This window comes from Zosterops lateralis (genome assembly GCF_965231275.1).
Source record: "Zosterops lateralis genome assembly, chromosome: 1".
NCBI classification, from domain to species: domain Eukaryota; kingdom Metazoa; phylum Chordata; class Aves; order Passeriformes; family Zosteropidae; genus Zosterops; species Zosterops lateralis.
This window is the reverse complement of record NC_139762.1, coordinates 29,777,302-29,794,780: the sequence shown is the minus strand read 5'-3', so window position 1 is coordinate 29,794,780 and position 17,479 is coordinate 29,777,302. Positions and strand designations below refer to the sequence as shown.

The 17,479-nt window shown below is 35.5% G+C and overlaps 1 protein-coding gene across 5 annotated transcripts in view; it reads left to right on the top strand.

Annotated features, from left to right (window-relative positions):
- DGKB (diacylglycerol kinase beta) overlaps positions 1–17,479 on the top strand; it is a 385,657-nt gene that overhangs the window by 194,539 nt on the left and 173,639 nt on the right. The gene's annotated exons all lie outside the window — the stretch shown is intronic.

Genomic DNA, 17,479 nt, shown 5'->3' with positions numbered 1-17,479 from the left:
ACTAATCACTTAATAAGAACTCTTAAGTAATGTTTTCCATTAGTATTCACATAGTCAGAACTGTTTAAAGGAACAGTTGCATCCTTTATTTCTTCAGGGCAGTTTTAAATAATAAAACAATAATACAAAATAGAAAGCCCTGCATGTTTCTTCTTGGTCCTGCCTTGTAGGGAAGTGAAGTTCACTTCAAATTCACAGTTTGCATGAATTGAAAAGGATTTAAGCAGCTCTTCATGTCTGAGGAATTGCATCTCTGGTTTGTGCTTCTCTGTGGTTTTCTATGTACTATCTATGCTTCTTAATACTAGGAGAAGTTCTTTATTCATATTTGATTTGTGATTTGTTGTTAATTTCTGATACTATTCTGAAGAACCATTACTTCACACCTCATGTGGGCTTTTCCTAGGTGATTCTTCATGCCTACATGCAGAAACCTACTCTTAATTGAATTACAATCTCTCTTAATTTTTACTGTTTCTCCAAGGCACTGTGAAAACTAATGGTGACCTACAACATATTGCGCATTGCCTCCTAGATTCTTGCCAAGTAATAAGCACAGTTTCTAATCCAACATGAGGAGAACTTGCTGTATGAACTTTGTAACAGCATAGCAGAAATTGTACTTAATAACAAACAATCTAAATGTATGTTTAGAAAGGACAGGAAAGTAAAACTGAATAAAATTGTGCTTGACATGAGGCTCTTGATATTTTAGGACCATAATTCAGATTGGACAGGATTGCAGGAAATCATTAGTTCTAAACAGGGTCATCTATGAGAGCAGATCACATTGCTCAGGGCATTATCCATTTAGATTTTAAAAGCCCCTAAGGAATGCACAACCTCTTCGGGCAAACCATTGTGGTGCTTGACTGTCCTTACGATGAAAGTGGTTTTTTCTACATCCTGTCTGAATCTCTCATTTCAACATAAATTATTTGTCTCCCATCCTCCTGTCATATGTGCCCCTGTGAAGAATCTGGCTTTGTCCTCTTGATACCTACTCATAGGTACCTGCAGTCTTCTATTAGACCTCTCTGGAACTGCCCTCTTACCTGGGAATCACCTTATCTAGTCAGTCTTTTTTTAAAAAAATCTCTTCAGCAATCAAGACCATAATATCCCAAGCTAGATAAAAGAATGCTGGGGTACCCAGTATTCAAAACCTTGCAGAGGTTGAGCATGATCATTCCTTATTCTCTCCTCATCTACAAATCTAGTTGTCTTGCCATAGGTACCAATCAGAAAGCAATTTATCCCTTGGAAGGAAAATGATACACTAAATTGAAAGGAATTTTAGACACAGTAGCGTATGTATGTGAAAGGTTTGGTTAGTGTGTTCAAGCCTAACAAGCCTTTTTTCCTATGGCAGTCTGTAGAGGTGTCAGTGTCTCTCTGCCTCGGCCAGCCCTGACACCATGACAGGAAAGGGTAGCAGGACGAACCTCACCGATCCCTTGGGTTCTGGTTTGCCCGAAGGAGTCAAGTGACAACAGCAGGAAAGAAAGAAGGAGTCTGCTCAGGGTTAACTACTGGCTTTATTCATCCCCCAGTGAGGATAATCTCAGTTCAGGGTATCTATCTCAGCAGACACCCCTCAGCAGAAGTGACCCCTTAGCAGAAAGAGTGGGAAAAAGCAGGATTCCTCCAAATGTAACATCTTTTACTGGGGGCAGAACTCAGGGATGGGTTTGACTGAGGACAAATCAGGGATCATGGGGGTATGGCTCTGCAGGTAAATGACACATATTATAACAAATCAATAACTCAGGTGGGGAGACAGCTGAAGTCTTGTCCAATCACTTGAGGCCCTCACTGGAACTTTCCAGACTTTTGGGAAAGACCCCAAAGTGACAGACAAGACCCAGGGGCTGGATAACTTATGATTGACACATAACTGGGGTTGGGGTAAAACCAAAAAGGGTTGAATATGAGGGACATTGGACAAACCATTACAACTTACAAAAAACAATATATAGCAAGGAACAAATACATACATAAAACTGATAAAACCAAAACCACACCACTACAGCAGTCTCAAAGCTCTGATATGTACCTAAGAACTGTACTATGTCTAAGTACAGAGAAAAAGGTAAGAAACAAACTGAGATGTATGTGTAACAAACTGTGAATGAATATGGCTAATGTTCAACCTGATGGAAGCACAAAGCATGGAAGGACCATAAAAAGTAGACGCCAAGCTGTGTGTCAGTTTCAAAGCCGGAGCTAGAAAACATCTAAGAGCAATGTAGAATAAGATAAAGATTTTTCAATTGCTCACATCCATCATTCTGTCAGGATGGCAAGATACCAGGAGAGAAGATCCATCTGCTTCCTAATAATACTGGAGTCACTGATACAAGCTAAATATCCAAGAAAAATGTGCATTAAAGTAGTCAAATCATATTTGCTTTTAAAAGCAAAGATACTACCACCCTAAGGAAAACCAAACCAGGAAACCTCTTCAAAAATATAGTAAGTAGGGTCATCTGAAAATGAAAGCTTGTCTTGGAAAAACACTGATTTGAAGCTGGACAAACATAGCTGGTAGTATTAGAGGACAAATGAGGAGTCATGACAGGAAACATGAGGAAACATCATGCCAACTGTACGACAGTGGCAAGTTCAATTACTGATGTACTTTAGAGAAAATAAAAGTTTTTCTCCTCTTAATCTACCGAAACAGCTTTAATAGTCATACATTCATGCACTAGGTTGAATTCTATCCCAGTGATCATGGAAGACAGAGTTCAGTAATGTCAGTATTGTTTTGTTATCACAGACTGTATGCTTGTATGTATTTCTGCAGTTGTTGCGGTACTGGAATTTCAGTCTTGTCACTTCATTCAGCCAACTTGCTGTTGTTATAATCAGAGGGAGTGTGCATGTGTATAGACAGAGTATTTCATTGGATGTATTTGTCATGAACCTTTTTCCTATGTATAAAATATAACTTTTGCTGCTTTCTTCAAGCACACAGCTGCTTACCATTAATGGTGGCTCAACATGTATACATAGACAGGTAATTCAGATAAGCCTGTGTTTGTAACACTCCTGGTTTATTTTATCCTAGCTATTTTTTTTGTATTTGTATCTCAAGCCTGTAAAAAACCTAAAACAACAAGAAAAAACCCAAAACGAAACAAACAAACAAAAAAAAACCCCCACAAAAACCACCCAACAACAACAACAACAAAAAAACAAACCACAAAAAAAACCCCTCACAAAAACAAAGCCAAAACACCTCTCTAATCTAATGCTATCTTAGAACAGGGAAATATTTTCACAAAATCAGTAATAATTGTTCAGTTCAATGCTTGAAATTACCCCCACAAAAAAAGCCTCAAAACAAGACCCAAGCAAACAAAATAATCCTCAGACTAAATCACCATTTACTCATGACTCTATGCATTATTCAAAGAAGACAAGGAAAAATGTGAATAATGATACCTTAAAAAATTAATCCTATCTTTGCAAACAATTGTTCTCAAGTCTACTCTCACATCATGCCTGGATTGAGCCATTTTCTTCAGTGATCCAGTCATAGTAAAACACAAATTTTCATTGTTAATGTGAAATGGGTGGGTCTATATTCTATTCACAATAAATGTTCTCAATTCAAGTACACATAAAACCAGATAAACATGGAAGATGGTGAAATATCATGTGCTGAGACCTGAGCAGCAGCTGTGCAGGGTGAGTGACCAACAGACAGTGAGCCAAACTCTCACATAAAACTAAAACAGGGAAACAGCTTGAGAGCATTGTTACCTTGAGAAGGACTTCCATGTACACTGTTAAGAAACTCCATAATGGCATGGCCAGAAATTTTATGAAGTGCTAAGGTGTGAAGAAAGAGTTCTTTAAAGTTTAGGGATAAGTATCTTAGTTGTCAAGCAATACTGTGTTGTTGATACTAATCACAGAAAAGAGAGTGACTGTCAAGGCTGCTTCTGTTTTATTGGGAAGTTTTTAAAGAATGTCAAATGTGTTGGAAGGTATATTGCTTATTTTTAGTGCTTCTCAAATGACTGTCTCAAAGTGAGACAAAATGGGTATTTTGATAATGGAAGGAATGCCTCATTAAATGTTCTGTTTTGATTAGACATTAGAAACTTTGGCTTCCACTAAAAAATTTGTTGAAAAGAGTACATGGAAGGGGCAAAAAGACATCTACATAGGTGTAGGAATGTGTGAGAGAGCACAATATCTCTGCTTTCTGTGCTTTCCCTTCCACATAGATATTCAAGAGAAATGATGAAATCATGCAAAAACTGTAATGAAGTTCTTTTTAAAAATATCTCACAATTTTATTTGATATCTCACAATTAATAATTCCTATTCCTAAAGATAGATGAGTTTTTCATAGGCTCTTCTTGTTTGTAGCAAATAGCTATAGGCCACACCAAAGGCATAGTTGTAATCACCTGAGAACCAGCATTGCTGGACCCTGTTTTTTTACATTTTTATGTAAACTAATTGAAAATATTAAATAAAAAGCAATTATTGGACTCAGATAATGGCTTATCTCAAAAAAGGTAACAAATTTTAAGCCAAACAACTCATCTATTTCCCATTGACTTTCCCGTTACTTACTAATAGCTCTTTTTATTGTTTTCCGTTTTGTGGGTAATAATGCTGAAAGAAATTATGAATAGATGTTAGGATGTGAGTCCTAAAGTAGGTTTTCCAGAAACAAGTATAATTTTGAATTTACTGTTCTGCCACTGAATTAGCTTAGAGTTTAGACTTTATGGAGCCAAAATTAGGTCAACATGAATCAGTACTGAAGATCTTTAACTGTAAACATTTTCTTTCTGTTTTCTTTCTTTTTTTTTTTTACCTTTTAAATAAATCATAAATTTATCTGATGTTAATAAGAAATAAAATGTTATCAATGCTGTTTAATTATCACTTGAACTTTTGTACCTGCATAGGTTATTGCAGAGCCTATGCTGCTAAGCCCCTTGCAGTTCTGTAATTAGACTGTTGTAGCATCATAAACTGAACTTGCAAACATCTGAATTGTCTTTTAATACAAATTCGTGTAGAAAGAAATATTACTGAACTAGATTTTAAGGAAAATTATACTAGATAAAGTGTGGTACAATTGCAACCTTCTCTATGTTAAAACAGTGAATACCATTCTAAAATGAAGGCAGTTCTCACTGGTGTTTGGGCAGTATTCAAGGTGTAAGAATAAACCAAATGATATGGAAATTATTGGTATTTACAGAAGGTAGTTCTAAAGATTCTATTAGCAATCATTGTATATCCTTGTGTTCAACTAGAAATGTTCTACATGAATGATTAGGTAACTCTGGTTTTCATCTCTATTTTCTTCCTCTTGGGCCAGATTCCATTAAAATTTTGCACTTTTGTTTTTGACCAAATTATATTGCTGTTACGTATGCAAAGAACAAAGATATTCTCTCTGTTCACACTTAAGTGATTGCCAAATGTTCTGGCTAGGAGGACTGCAAGGCTTGCTTTCCCTTTGGAAACCAGCAGAGTCCCTTAGAGGCTTACATTCTTTGTAGATCCAGAATTGCTGCTCCCTTGTCCCCACTGATCACCTGAATGCATGCTTTAGGATAAGCCTACTTGGGATCTTTGCTATTGGTGCTCTTTTATCTACACACCCTAAAGAGTCATTGTCAGCAGAATCAAGTTCCTTAGGAAGATTAAAGCTACAGCTGATCTTATTCAGATAATTTAATTTGCACGAGGTACTTAGGATATGGAAAACATCTTATCTGTCTACTTACTGATACAGAATTTGAATAAGAATCTTCCAGCCTCCTTTCAGCTGAAATTTTGAATACATGTGCAAACACATACACAGGAACATATTGGAGGGAAAAAATGCTCTAGGACACCAATTAAGACAGTAACCTGGAAGAGAACTGAGATATCCAGATTCCTGTTCCATCTGTTGTTTTTGTCCATTTGATTAACTTGTACATGGAAATTCAGAAACTTACATTACTCTGAGGGACTTCTTTTCTAAAATCAATAGGTAAGACATTCTAATGCTAAAACAGAACTTACGGAAGTAGAACACCTCTGTCTTTCATTCAGTCCTTACAATATGTGGTAATTGATCTCACTGCAATATGGTGATATTCTCACTTGGATGGTCTTCAACAAAAATATTTTTTGCAAGTGTTTTTAGTTAAGGCAGTAAAGATAGCTGAATGTGCCTGGAAATGTTCTGTAAGTTCTTTGAGAAGCAAGTCAGTATTATATGCTGGGTTAATAAAAAATAGCAGTTATCACGTAGAGGGGAAATTTCATTAATACTAGTAAGTAATATCACAATCAGAATGTGTTCTCTGAAGAATTATTATCATAAAGTAGTAAAGGTCTATGAAAAAGACAAGTGTACTTTTTGACACCTCATATGTTACTATCCAAATGTACTATCAAATAGGTATTTGGGGCCTCATGATTTAATATTCTTCAACCTTAACCAGTCACTAAGAGCCTCTTATTCTGCCAGTAGGGAAAAATATGACTTCTTAATTCTCATAATCATAAATTTGAACTTGTTAGGAGTCTGCTTCCCCATCACTGTACTTTAAGTTATCAACCTACACCTCCATTTTGCCTTCTTTTTTTATTTAGTTTTTTTTTCTTTGCAATACTGGAAAAAACAAGAAAAATCTTACACAGAAGCTGTATTTTTTGTTTTCCTTAGAAAGGACTTTCATTAGCATCAACAGAAACTTTGACTACCAGAATTTTTAGTCTCAAATACCAGAGACTTAGGTACAGATGTTCCTCTAACTGACTATGGGATCCCATAATATTTTCTTTTTTATGTTATTTTAATATCTATGTTATTTTTGAATATATATATTACTACAAAAAGGGTATTTATTATTATATATAATATTTACAACTTTGAATGAATATAAGTTTTATGCTGGCCCCATATTTTGAAATTTTAAAGCCTCATATTGCATTTTGCTGTTCATGGTGGTAAATAGGATTTTTTTTTCTGCATACGAGAGTATCCTAAGGACATTTGCTGATTCAATGCAGAATTTAAGTGCATGCACATCTTAACACTGATGCAATGTGACATTTAAGTATGTGTTTAAACTTTCCTGATCTAATGAAGCAGTTAAATACTTGGGTAATTTTTAAGCATTTTTTGCATTTTCACTAACATGACTGGACAAATGCACATGTTAAATTCTGGGCATTTGGTGCAAACTGATTAATTATTCAAATGGGATTTTTAGGTATACATAACTAAAAATGATGTTTAGTGGTTTGCTGAACTAATATGAACATAAACACATGCTTAAGTGATTTTGTGAATCCTAATCATCAATTTGAATGTGCTAATGTGATGCTGTGATATATTGCATTATTTCTGTGCCAGGGAGGGAAGGAACACTTCATAGTAAACAGTATTATTGCTTTGTAATCCAAAATGCTTTTTTTACTGCAAAAAGGTTTAAGAAAATGAACAATTCATCCATGTGTGAATGCAAATGTAATATTAAAAGATCCATATTGATACTGGGCTTCTCATAGTCTCAGTCACATAGCCAAATCTGTAAAAATGGTTGCTATATCTGTGGGGAGAATTCTGCTCTCTTTCAGAAGGAGCATGTTCAGAACACTTTAATCCCAGATTTGAAATACTATTATATTGAGGAGGAATCATTGATAGTTCAGTGTATCATCTTGTTTAATTTCCTTATATTGCAAATTTTTTACAAATTAGTTACTCTTACAGGTTTAGCTACTTGCTACTTTGCTACTTGAATCTTCTCTACTCTTTTCAACTTTATTGCCGAAATATTGAAATTCTTCTGCAGAAATTTCTGGATATAATATATGACAAATATGTTGATATAGGGGGTTTTGTTGCAGGTGGTTGGTTTTTTTTCATATGGCAGAAAGCCACAAGTATATACTGCATGCCGTGGAAAGCTGGATCTCTAGAATAATTCCTAAATTAGAAGCAATATGAGGCTCTTTGCAGGTTTCCTCTCACTGATGTGCTGCAGTGTTACCCTGGACCTGTGAATTTCCCTGGAGAATGCAAATTCCATAATTAAGATATACTTAGTCTTAGAGTTGGTAATGTCTACACTGCAACACTGCTGGTGGTGTTTCCTGTTAGGTAGTTTCTTTCTGCCCATGTGGATTTAGTTTACCTTCTCAATACTTTTTCCTATTATTCTACCAATTATAATGTATATTGGGGCACCCTAGCACGAGAGCTGTACTGTACTGCAGGGGATGCAGGAAGTACTTTTGTGCAGAGAACTAAAGTTTTATAGCTTACTCTACTGTGTAATAGTAGTTTCTACTACAAAAGAAAGATGATTTCCTGAGGTACTGATTCTTATAAGTGTAAAGAAGTTCAAAGAATTTAGATTGTTCTTCCTATTTGATTGGTCATTTATTTATTTTTATTTTAATGCTAAAGTGTAAATTTATGCCAGCATATGCTGTAACTTTCTGAAAACATTTCTATATATCAGATAAGTTTATGAAGACTTGTGTGTATGATTTCCCTTACAGCACGGTAAGAATACCTGGGTTTGTGCTGAATTCACTGCAGCTTTTGTCAGGTTCAGTGAAAATACAGTTCTGTGGGCTATATTTAAAGTAGTAAGTAATTTTGCTCAGTAGGAGTGTAGTAATTGATGCTGAGTCCCTTCTGTCTGCAAAACATGTAGTTTGGGAGTCTTAATTCAAACTGGATATAGTCCCTTCCCCTGCTATGAACTGTCCTAAACAGGCTTGTCCTAAAGTGACCTAAATGACATGCAGCAATCTTTTCTTCAAAGAGAATCACAGGAAGTAGGAATGATTTGCTTAAAAATTAAATTGCTTCTCTACAGTTTTGCAATGAAGCTGGGAAAGTCAAATAGGTGTACAGTGTGTCTAACTTTGACTTACCATCCTCCCCTTCTAGTTTCTGATGTAGATTTTTTTATTCGGTCATCCTAGGTATTTGAGACTCATTTAACTTTTCATGATGTGGTGAGAACAAAGCTGGACACCTTGAACTAAGAAAGGCTCTCTTGTTTTAGATTTATGAGTATCTCATGCACTTGCTAGTGCTTACTCCTCATTCCTGTCATAAAATTATTCTTCTGGCGTGGAATCAAAGGCTAGAAAGTGACTTGTTTCCCTTAGTCAGTAAAAGTTTGAGAAAAATCAGAGGGAGAGTCTTTGGCAGTTACCTTTATTCTTCTCTTTAATTTATAAGGGATTTGTAAAGTAGAACAATTTCTAGAATTGAGAAGATGTTAAATTTCATGTATGTCAAATTTGAGAAAGGTGGGTATTAAATAAAATGCAATGAGACATAACCTTACTAAGTAGATTCTACTACTACAATACTTCCCTTTTTTGGGGAAGAAACACAGTAAAATGAAACTTGCAGTCCTCTGGTGTTTCACCATTGCATACCCTAGCTAGTAGAGACTTCAAGTCTCATTTAGGGATTTTGCTGGGGGGTTTTTTTGTTGCTTTTGTTGTTTTGGGGGTATGTTGCGTTTTCATAAAGGAAGGGTCTACAGAGCAGCCTTATCAACAGCTGCAGTTACAAGTAACAGTTATAAATGAGAGTATATACCTAAAGACATAATTAATCTGAACAGCTCCTTAGCTAAATGCAACTAAATCAGCTACACATTGTGTAATTAACTTACAACTATATTAGTCCTACTACAATATTATTTATTATATAAGTTATTCTTTTCTCCATATGAAATTAGTAATATACTAAGTAATGATTAAGACTTCATTATAGTATTTTGTTCATATTATCATAATATAATTGTGATGTATGTACATTGTATTAATGCTGTTACTCCTACTTGTTCTTAAAAGAAATGGATGAGAGGAAAGAAATCCTGACAAGGATGTCAGGAAAATGCAATGTGGGATTTTTTTTCACACACACTAAAAGGCATCTATATTCAAATGACACTGAGATTTTAGTCCTTGTCTAGATTTTGTAATTCTGCATATTAGTGATGACAGTAACATATCAAGGAATGGTAGAAGCCAACAAAAATTTATGTTGAAGTCAGGAGCAAGGCAAATAAGCATTAAAGTTGGTTATAAGACTAATTCAGAGCTTAAGGTAGGAAGAAGAACTGAAGAAATTGCTTGAATTAAAAAGGCAGAGATTTTTCAGACATGTGAGGGTATCTGTGGAAGTAAGTTGAATCAGAGAAAGGTTTATGAGATATGCAAGTTATACAGAACATAAGGTCGCCTTGTGTGTACACTGATACCTTCACCTGGCTAAGATGCAAGACATATGTCTTTGTGTATACATGTAGAACTATGTGAAAAATAGCTCAGGTTTAAATTGTAATCATTCTGTTTTCACGTGAGAGTTAATCCTGATATATGCAAACAAGTTTATGTAAATTAGTTGTTTTTATCAACTTCTCCCTGACAACATCATTTACCTTTTTGCCATGCCATTAAAGATCCTGTCTCAGGACTTTACTTTCACAGGTCTGCCAGATCCCTACTGAGTCTTTTCAGACTGCATGTGTGTAGCTGAGAGGGTCCAAAGAAATCATAATCATGCTGACTCAAGTGCCCATTGAGGACATGAAGTACAGTTATTTCTGAGAATACAGTATAAAACCCAATCTATTACAGGTAACCAAGATGGAAATCCATTTTATAGGCATTTTAGATCAAGTTGAATTTATAGATATTTAATTATATACATTTAAGAAATAAATTCTCAAATAATTGATTAGAATTTTTTATTGATTAGGAAATTAGGAGTATGATGGCCATTGGAAGAACCGTCCACCTGTTGATTATGTGCAAAATTGCTGTTAGCACTAGGAAATCCGTTTGAGATACTGATCCTTTGGGTGCATAATAAATAGGATATAATACTATTTTGGTGTGTGGTCATAACTATTGTGTTTTGACTCTATGAGGTAGATGAGCCAAAAAAGAGTAAGAAAGGCATTTTGGACACAGAGAGTTAAAGAGAACAAATAATCAAACACAGAAATCTTAGATTTAAGGTGGGCACCTCTACAGATTTAAAGGAGGAATTTGATGTGATATTAAATAGGCACAGGAAATTGTTACTTTTTCATCCATCATACAATCATATGGTATATAACTGCAGTCAGTTTTGAGGCCAGATAGAGATTCTTCTTTAAGATACTCAACAAATGCAGTTTAGGAAGCAGTTCACGGTTTGAGGAGACTTGCATAAATACATATGAGAGAAGCTCTCATTTCCCAAAATACGTTAAAATAGCCATAGTGTATCAGACATTTAAATTATTTGCACTATTGAATTTATGGTATAGGTTATCTGGGGGGAAATACATAAAAATCTGAGACCTAGAGTTGTCTGTCATTTAGCATTATTTACATATCTAGAGAGTTGATAGCTTAATTGATATTCCTGTGGTACAAAAATATTCTTTGTATCTCCAGATCTGCATGTTTTCTACATTTTAATGGCAAAGTCCCAAAAGAAACATGATTTAACTAAACTGAAAGTGGGTGGATTTAGCCAAGAAACACTTAGTCTTTTGTTACCATCTGAACCAGGTAGATCTAGAAGCAAATTACTGAACATAAGTTATTCCATGTCCTTACTGGAACAATTTGCACTATAGAGTCTCTACAGACACAGCACACAAGGAGCTCTCAATTCACTATTTGTGATTTTACAGTTTCTTCACTTATACTGGAGCTCTGAGGGTATAACACAGCATAGTCTTTATTTCTCTGACAATCCCAAGACTATTTAAGCTTATAAAATGCCAAAGAACGAGTCAAAAATCATTGCTCTTATGCTGTCATTTTATGTTACTGGTGATGTCACCAAGGCTGAATGGACTGATGTGGCACTCAGGAGTAAGAGCTTTCCAAGGCATCCTGCTAAGCAGTCTCACCACAGATGATGATTCCCACCCAGATCCCTGGAGGCACATGGACACCACAATGTGCTGTGGTACAGCGTACATCCACTTGCAGCTGCACCTTACTTTAGCACCACCACACCACATGCACACTCTTCAATAACTGTAGAATAGACAGAACACCTTTCCTGGGCAGCTTGTGGTACCATCCTGGTAATGAAGTTTCAGTCTGGAGGGCTGTCCTTGGCATTACATTTAGTACTGCTGCAGTGGAAGGACTATTCCTGCAGCCATTGCAGTCCCTTCACTGGCGAAGGAAGGACTCCTCAGCTCCTCAGCTGTCTCAGGTGTTCACATATGCTCTCCTCATTTTTCTGCTCTGGCTTTTCATATTTCCCTTTTCACTGTGCTCTGTAACTCATGATGTTATACTTTACAACTCATGTTGTACTGGGGTAGGTTTGGATAGGATAGAAGGAAAAATTCCTTCACTGTGTGAAGTAAACTGTAGTCAGGCATTGGAATGGGCTGCCCAGGGAAGTGGTGGAATCACCATGCCTGGAAGTGTTAAAAAATGTGTGGTTGTGACACTTTTAGGGACAGGATTTAGGAGTGAATATGGCAGTGGATTGGACTTGATAATCTTAGAGGTCTTTTCCAATTTAGGTGATTCTGTGATATCAGAGAAGCATCAGAATTGGCACCAGTCACTTCAGAGTTGCTCATAGTATTAGCCATTTACAGTTTCTGTCTAGAGCTGTTACCTTAAAAATTCTTTGGCATGTTTCCCATATTTTAAAAAATAATTAATCTGTATTGCATGATACTGCATTACTTCTTTCTTAGAAGTATCTTTGCATTCAAACAGATCAGGTAATCCAGAATGTTAAAGGAAATAAATGGCACAAGTCTTGGTGTTATCTGGAGAAGCAGATGTAAATTGGAATTTTCTGGACTTTTATGCAGCTCGTACTTGGGAATAGCAAGGTGCACAGATTATATGTATCCAGCCTTGCTTCTCTTGGCCAAATGGAGTCTGTAAAGCACATAGCCTGGGAATCCAATTCTGATGCATATAGGGCTTGTCTAAATTACTGCAGCATTTTGATTCCCATAGAGAGAAGCAGGGAAAAGATCTGCTGCCTTATACTTGTAAAATCCCATAGTTGGTGACTAAAAGAATTTCTCTTGCCATTCTTCCCCCTTGGGGAAACTCCATGTAAAAGGGGGGATGTCAGCTGTTCACTGATGTGTCTCCTGGTTTGAAAATATTGTTGATAGTCCAACACATGAAACTGATTTATCACCTACCTAAAATATCCAACCACATTTGAAATATCCATCCTTCTGCTAGGATTACAAGGAAGGAAGCATCCCTACTTTTGAAACAGCAGTGGCTGAAGAGACTTCGGGGAAGTGCATATACCTGGTCATAGGCATTGATGCTGGGGTAGAAGTTGAGTTATGATGAAAATGCCTTTGCACTCCGAGTTTCTACTTGCCTCTCTTGATTTCAGTGAGAGTTTCAGTATGGTGGTGATATTTATTTTGCTCTGCCCTGAGTATGTTATGAAATTGAGAGGAAGAAAGGCTATGCCAGCATTTAGAAAAAATTGCTGTGTTAATCACTGTGGCAGGAGGGTTCTATGGTAGTTCTTCAGGAAGATAAATATCAGTTCAAATACTGGCTGTTTTCTGCTTTCTTAGCAAAAAAACTCTGAAAAAAAGATGGGAATTAAAAAAAAATTAAAATGGGAGTCTAATAAGAAAAAAGTAATTTTCTGTGATCATTTTTGAACTTATTAATAAGCACAGCCTTAGTTAAATGACATTTCCCTTCTTAGGAGTGTTATTGACATTTTGATATGAGACAGAGAGACCTTTAATGAGATCTCAATCAAAGGTAATATTTATATAATGATACATGAATTCATAAATGCTAGTCAAATAAAAATGCTCTAGCCCATTTTGGCCTTCACCTTATGAAAATCGCTACAGGTCATAAGATGAAAAAGCTCTGTGAATGACGACTAATACTCTCTCACCTGACTGTCTAATTATTTCTAGCTAATTGTGTGAGTTAATGTTTGAAGCTGAATCTTGCAATATAACTTGATCCATCACCCAGAGAAAATGCATGGAAAAAGACTGAAATTTTCTCCCTTGCTCAACACATGATCTCCTTAATGTTTGAGTTTATGGTGCTTTCTATTCTCTTATGTAAACTGTGTGTTAGCTACCAAAGAAATGTGCAGACAAGTAGATGGATCCTTAAAATTCCTGTTTCATACCTTTGTTTTTTTCTATTGTTTTTTGTTTAAAATGCTTTGTTTTACTACCAAAATCACAGTCTCTTACATTTTGTTCTAGCTTCAGAGGGCTAAAGCCTATGAAAAAATCAAGTTGCCCAAGGTCCATCCAACTTGACCTTGAACACTTCCAAGGATAGGACATTCATGGGGCGTCCCACAACTTTCTTTGTGTGTTTTGAATTTACACTATTAAGCACAGATAAAATAGTGATACTATTCTTGTACTTTTGTTCATCTGCAAGTAATCTGTTTTGTGGATTATCCATTGCATGGATAATGATATATCCATGATATCCTGCCTGGGCGTGAGCCCAGAATCAGAGCAGCCTTCTTCATGTAGTACTGTTGTGTGTGCCTGTACCAGACAGGGTCAGAGATAGCTAGGGATGCTCACTTACAGCACCAGAGTTTTTTTTCTTCATTGCATCTTTTATTTATTTATTTATTTATTTATTTATTTATTTATTTATTTTTAATTTCTGCATTTATAGCTTAACTGACATAAGGCTTACTATAGTTCTTTCTTAAGTTATGCAAAGTCCATATATTTGAAAGTGCCTTATTACTATAAAATTTTACCTAAAGCTTGTTACTTTGTTACATAATGTACAGCTATATAATCCTTCTACTCTCACATCTTCAAAACCTCAAGAAAATAAATTCCCTAAATTATTTCTTGATGAGTAAAGAAGGAATATTATATTTGGTATTTTTAATTTCCTAGAGTTTTAAAGCTTTTGGAGATGAAGTGAAGAGATAGTAAATGAGTTGTGGTTGTATTTTTAAAATACTGTTTTCAGTTTTCCTGTTAGTCTAGTCTAGATTTATCTGATTGATTAAGAGAGGCTACCAGTGTCTCAAGAGGAAATTTTCATGTTCAGTAATTCTGAAAACTTCTTGGCCACTTCTGTCTAGTCAAATTTATCTATCTAATTCTAATATTTAATTCTGAAAATTTCTAATTTCATTATATTGCTGCCAAATTATTTTCATGTTGTTATGCATTATTATTTTTTTGTTTTCTTAGGGTTTGTGTTTATTTTTTTGTTTTTAGGGTTTTTTTGGTTGGGGTTTTTTGTGTGTTGGTGTTTGGGTTCTTTGTTTTTGGTTTTGGTGGGGTTTTTTTGTTGATTTGTTTTGGGTTTTTTGTTCTTTTATTTTCCAGAATTTCAGGGGAAAAAATATGTCCATGCCAGAAATCATATGAACAGCAAATAATCATGAAGATCAATATTTTGAAATTGTCGGCTCAGGTATAAAATGAGGCTTACAATGTAAAGCAGCACTTAATCTTTGTGTGCAAAATATTAGATATCAGATTTGCCTATATGGCACCAATGTGTTTTTGCAAAGAAAACGTTAGAAAGTCATGGGGCTAATGAAATTGTGTTCTTGTACCTTTTTGTTGCCACATTATACCTGCATTTCATAACAAATTGTCAAAAATTTAAGTAACTACCTCACCTCATTTCATTTTGTAACGCCAGAGGTAAGTACACTTGTTACCACTTGATTTGCAACTACATTCATGTTACTAGTTATCCCTTAAAAATGGCTCTCATGAATAATGAAAATAAATCCCCTTTCTACTCCCATAGCAAGAGGTTTTAAGTGCTACCACCTGGCATCTTAGCAAAAGATCATAATAACCATGTTTTCTTACAATAGTTCATTGAGAAGGGTACATGGCAAGAATGAACAAATTTCCACTCTTAGGAGCCAAATAAGAAACTCAGTCTCTACTCAGGCAAAAATCAATAGCAGCTTTGCCAGACTGGTGCCAGACATGGGTGGCTGGTCCTAGAACTATGGTGTATAAAATCTTTTTTTTGTCTTAACTATTTCTGTTCTTGTTTGTTCTCTAGGAGGTTTAAAGTCAAACTGCTCTTCTTTCTCAATGTGTGTTTGGCCTTCTTTTCTACTTCCTCCATATATCTGTTTACACATATCTTCATTTGTATTCAGTCCTTCACTCTTTATCCCTCTTAAAGGTTGATTCATTTATCCTGTAATGCCCATTTATTACAACCTCATCTTCACCACTCTCTCTTTTTAACTCTGTTACTTATCTGTGTGATAGGAATTGTTCCTGCTTAACAAAATCAGTTTCTAATTCCATTTAGCTAAGTAGGTTCAACTGCTTTGTGTGGACATTGAAGCAGTTTAAAAGTGGCTAAAACAGTTTTAGCTTAACCCAATTAAACTAAATCAATTCTGACCACTCTTTAACCACTTTAAAAGCAACCACACAAATGAGTGCATCAATTTTGTCTAAATTAATTTAGATAAATCAGCAGATTTCACATCTGTAATCCCTTAGTATCTCTTTTCAACTCCTTTCTCACCAGATCATAGAGTCCTATACATTTCCTTTTTGATCCAGTACTCTTAATTTCTAGACCAGGCTGATTCTGGAATACCTCTGAAAATTGTTTCAGATTATCAGACTGGAAAATACAAAGTTTTAGAACAGAAATAATGGTTTCAGACAAACTGTTTCATTGCACAACACTGTGAGTAACTTAATACTAGGGTACAGAATATATTCTTAGAGATCAAATTCACTATCATTGATTAGTGTACATTTCAGCCTGTCAGAAAGGTTAGCAGGGCTTCTCAGATACCAAATATTAGAAATAGCAAGGGTAAATCTCAGGAACAAATTATTTAACAAGCATGTTATCTGGATCAACCTGAGTCTTCCTTCTCTTCTATTTCTAGGTGATAATAGCTAATCTTATCAACCAATCTTGGGGGGGCGGGGGGAGGTCCTGTTTTAACCCTTTCAGCTAGCTAGGAATGCAGCACAGGACTTTCAAGTAGAAGATTGCATACCACAGAGCAGTAACACAGAAGCATTAATTTTCCATGTTTATTAATCACTTATATTTAAGTTCTTGCTTGAAGGGAAAATCTGATCTTCGAAATTTTTCTGAGGGGAAGACTGAGTAAACATAACATGCTTTGGATGCAGTCTTGGTAAATTTGTGCAGCTGTGACATCCATATTTCAAAGAGGCTGTTGAAAGATTCAAGGAAGTTCAGAAAAGTGTGACAAGAGTGTTTCAGAAGGTTTCAGAGCTTTATTGCAAAAGACAGCAAAGAGACAACTTGATCAGCCTAAATGTATCTTAATGGGAAGAAAATACATGGTAGTCAGCAGTCTGTTAAAATAGTGAAGTTACTTGAGATAAAAGCTGAAACTAGACAAATCAAGGTTGGACATGAGCCACTGAAACTTAAAACCAAAGGAAATTAGTCATGGACATAATAA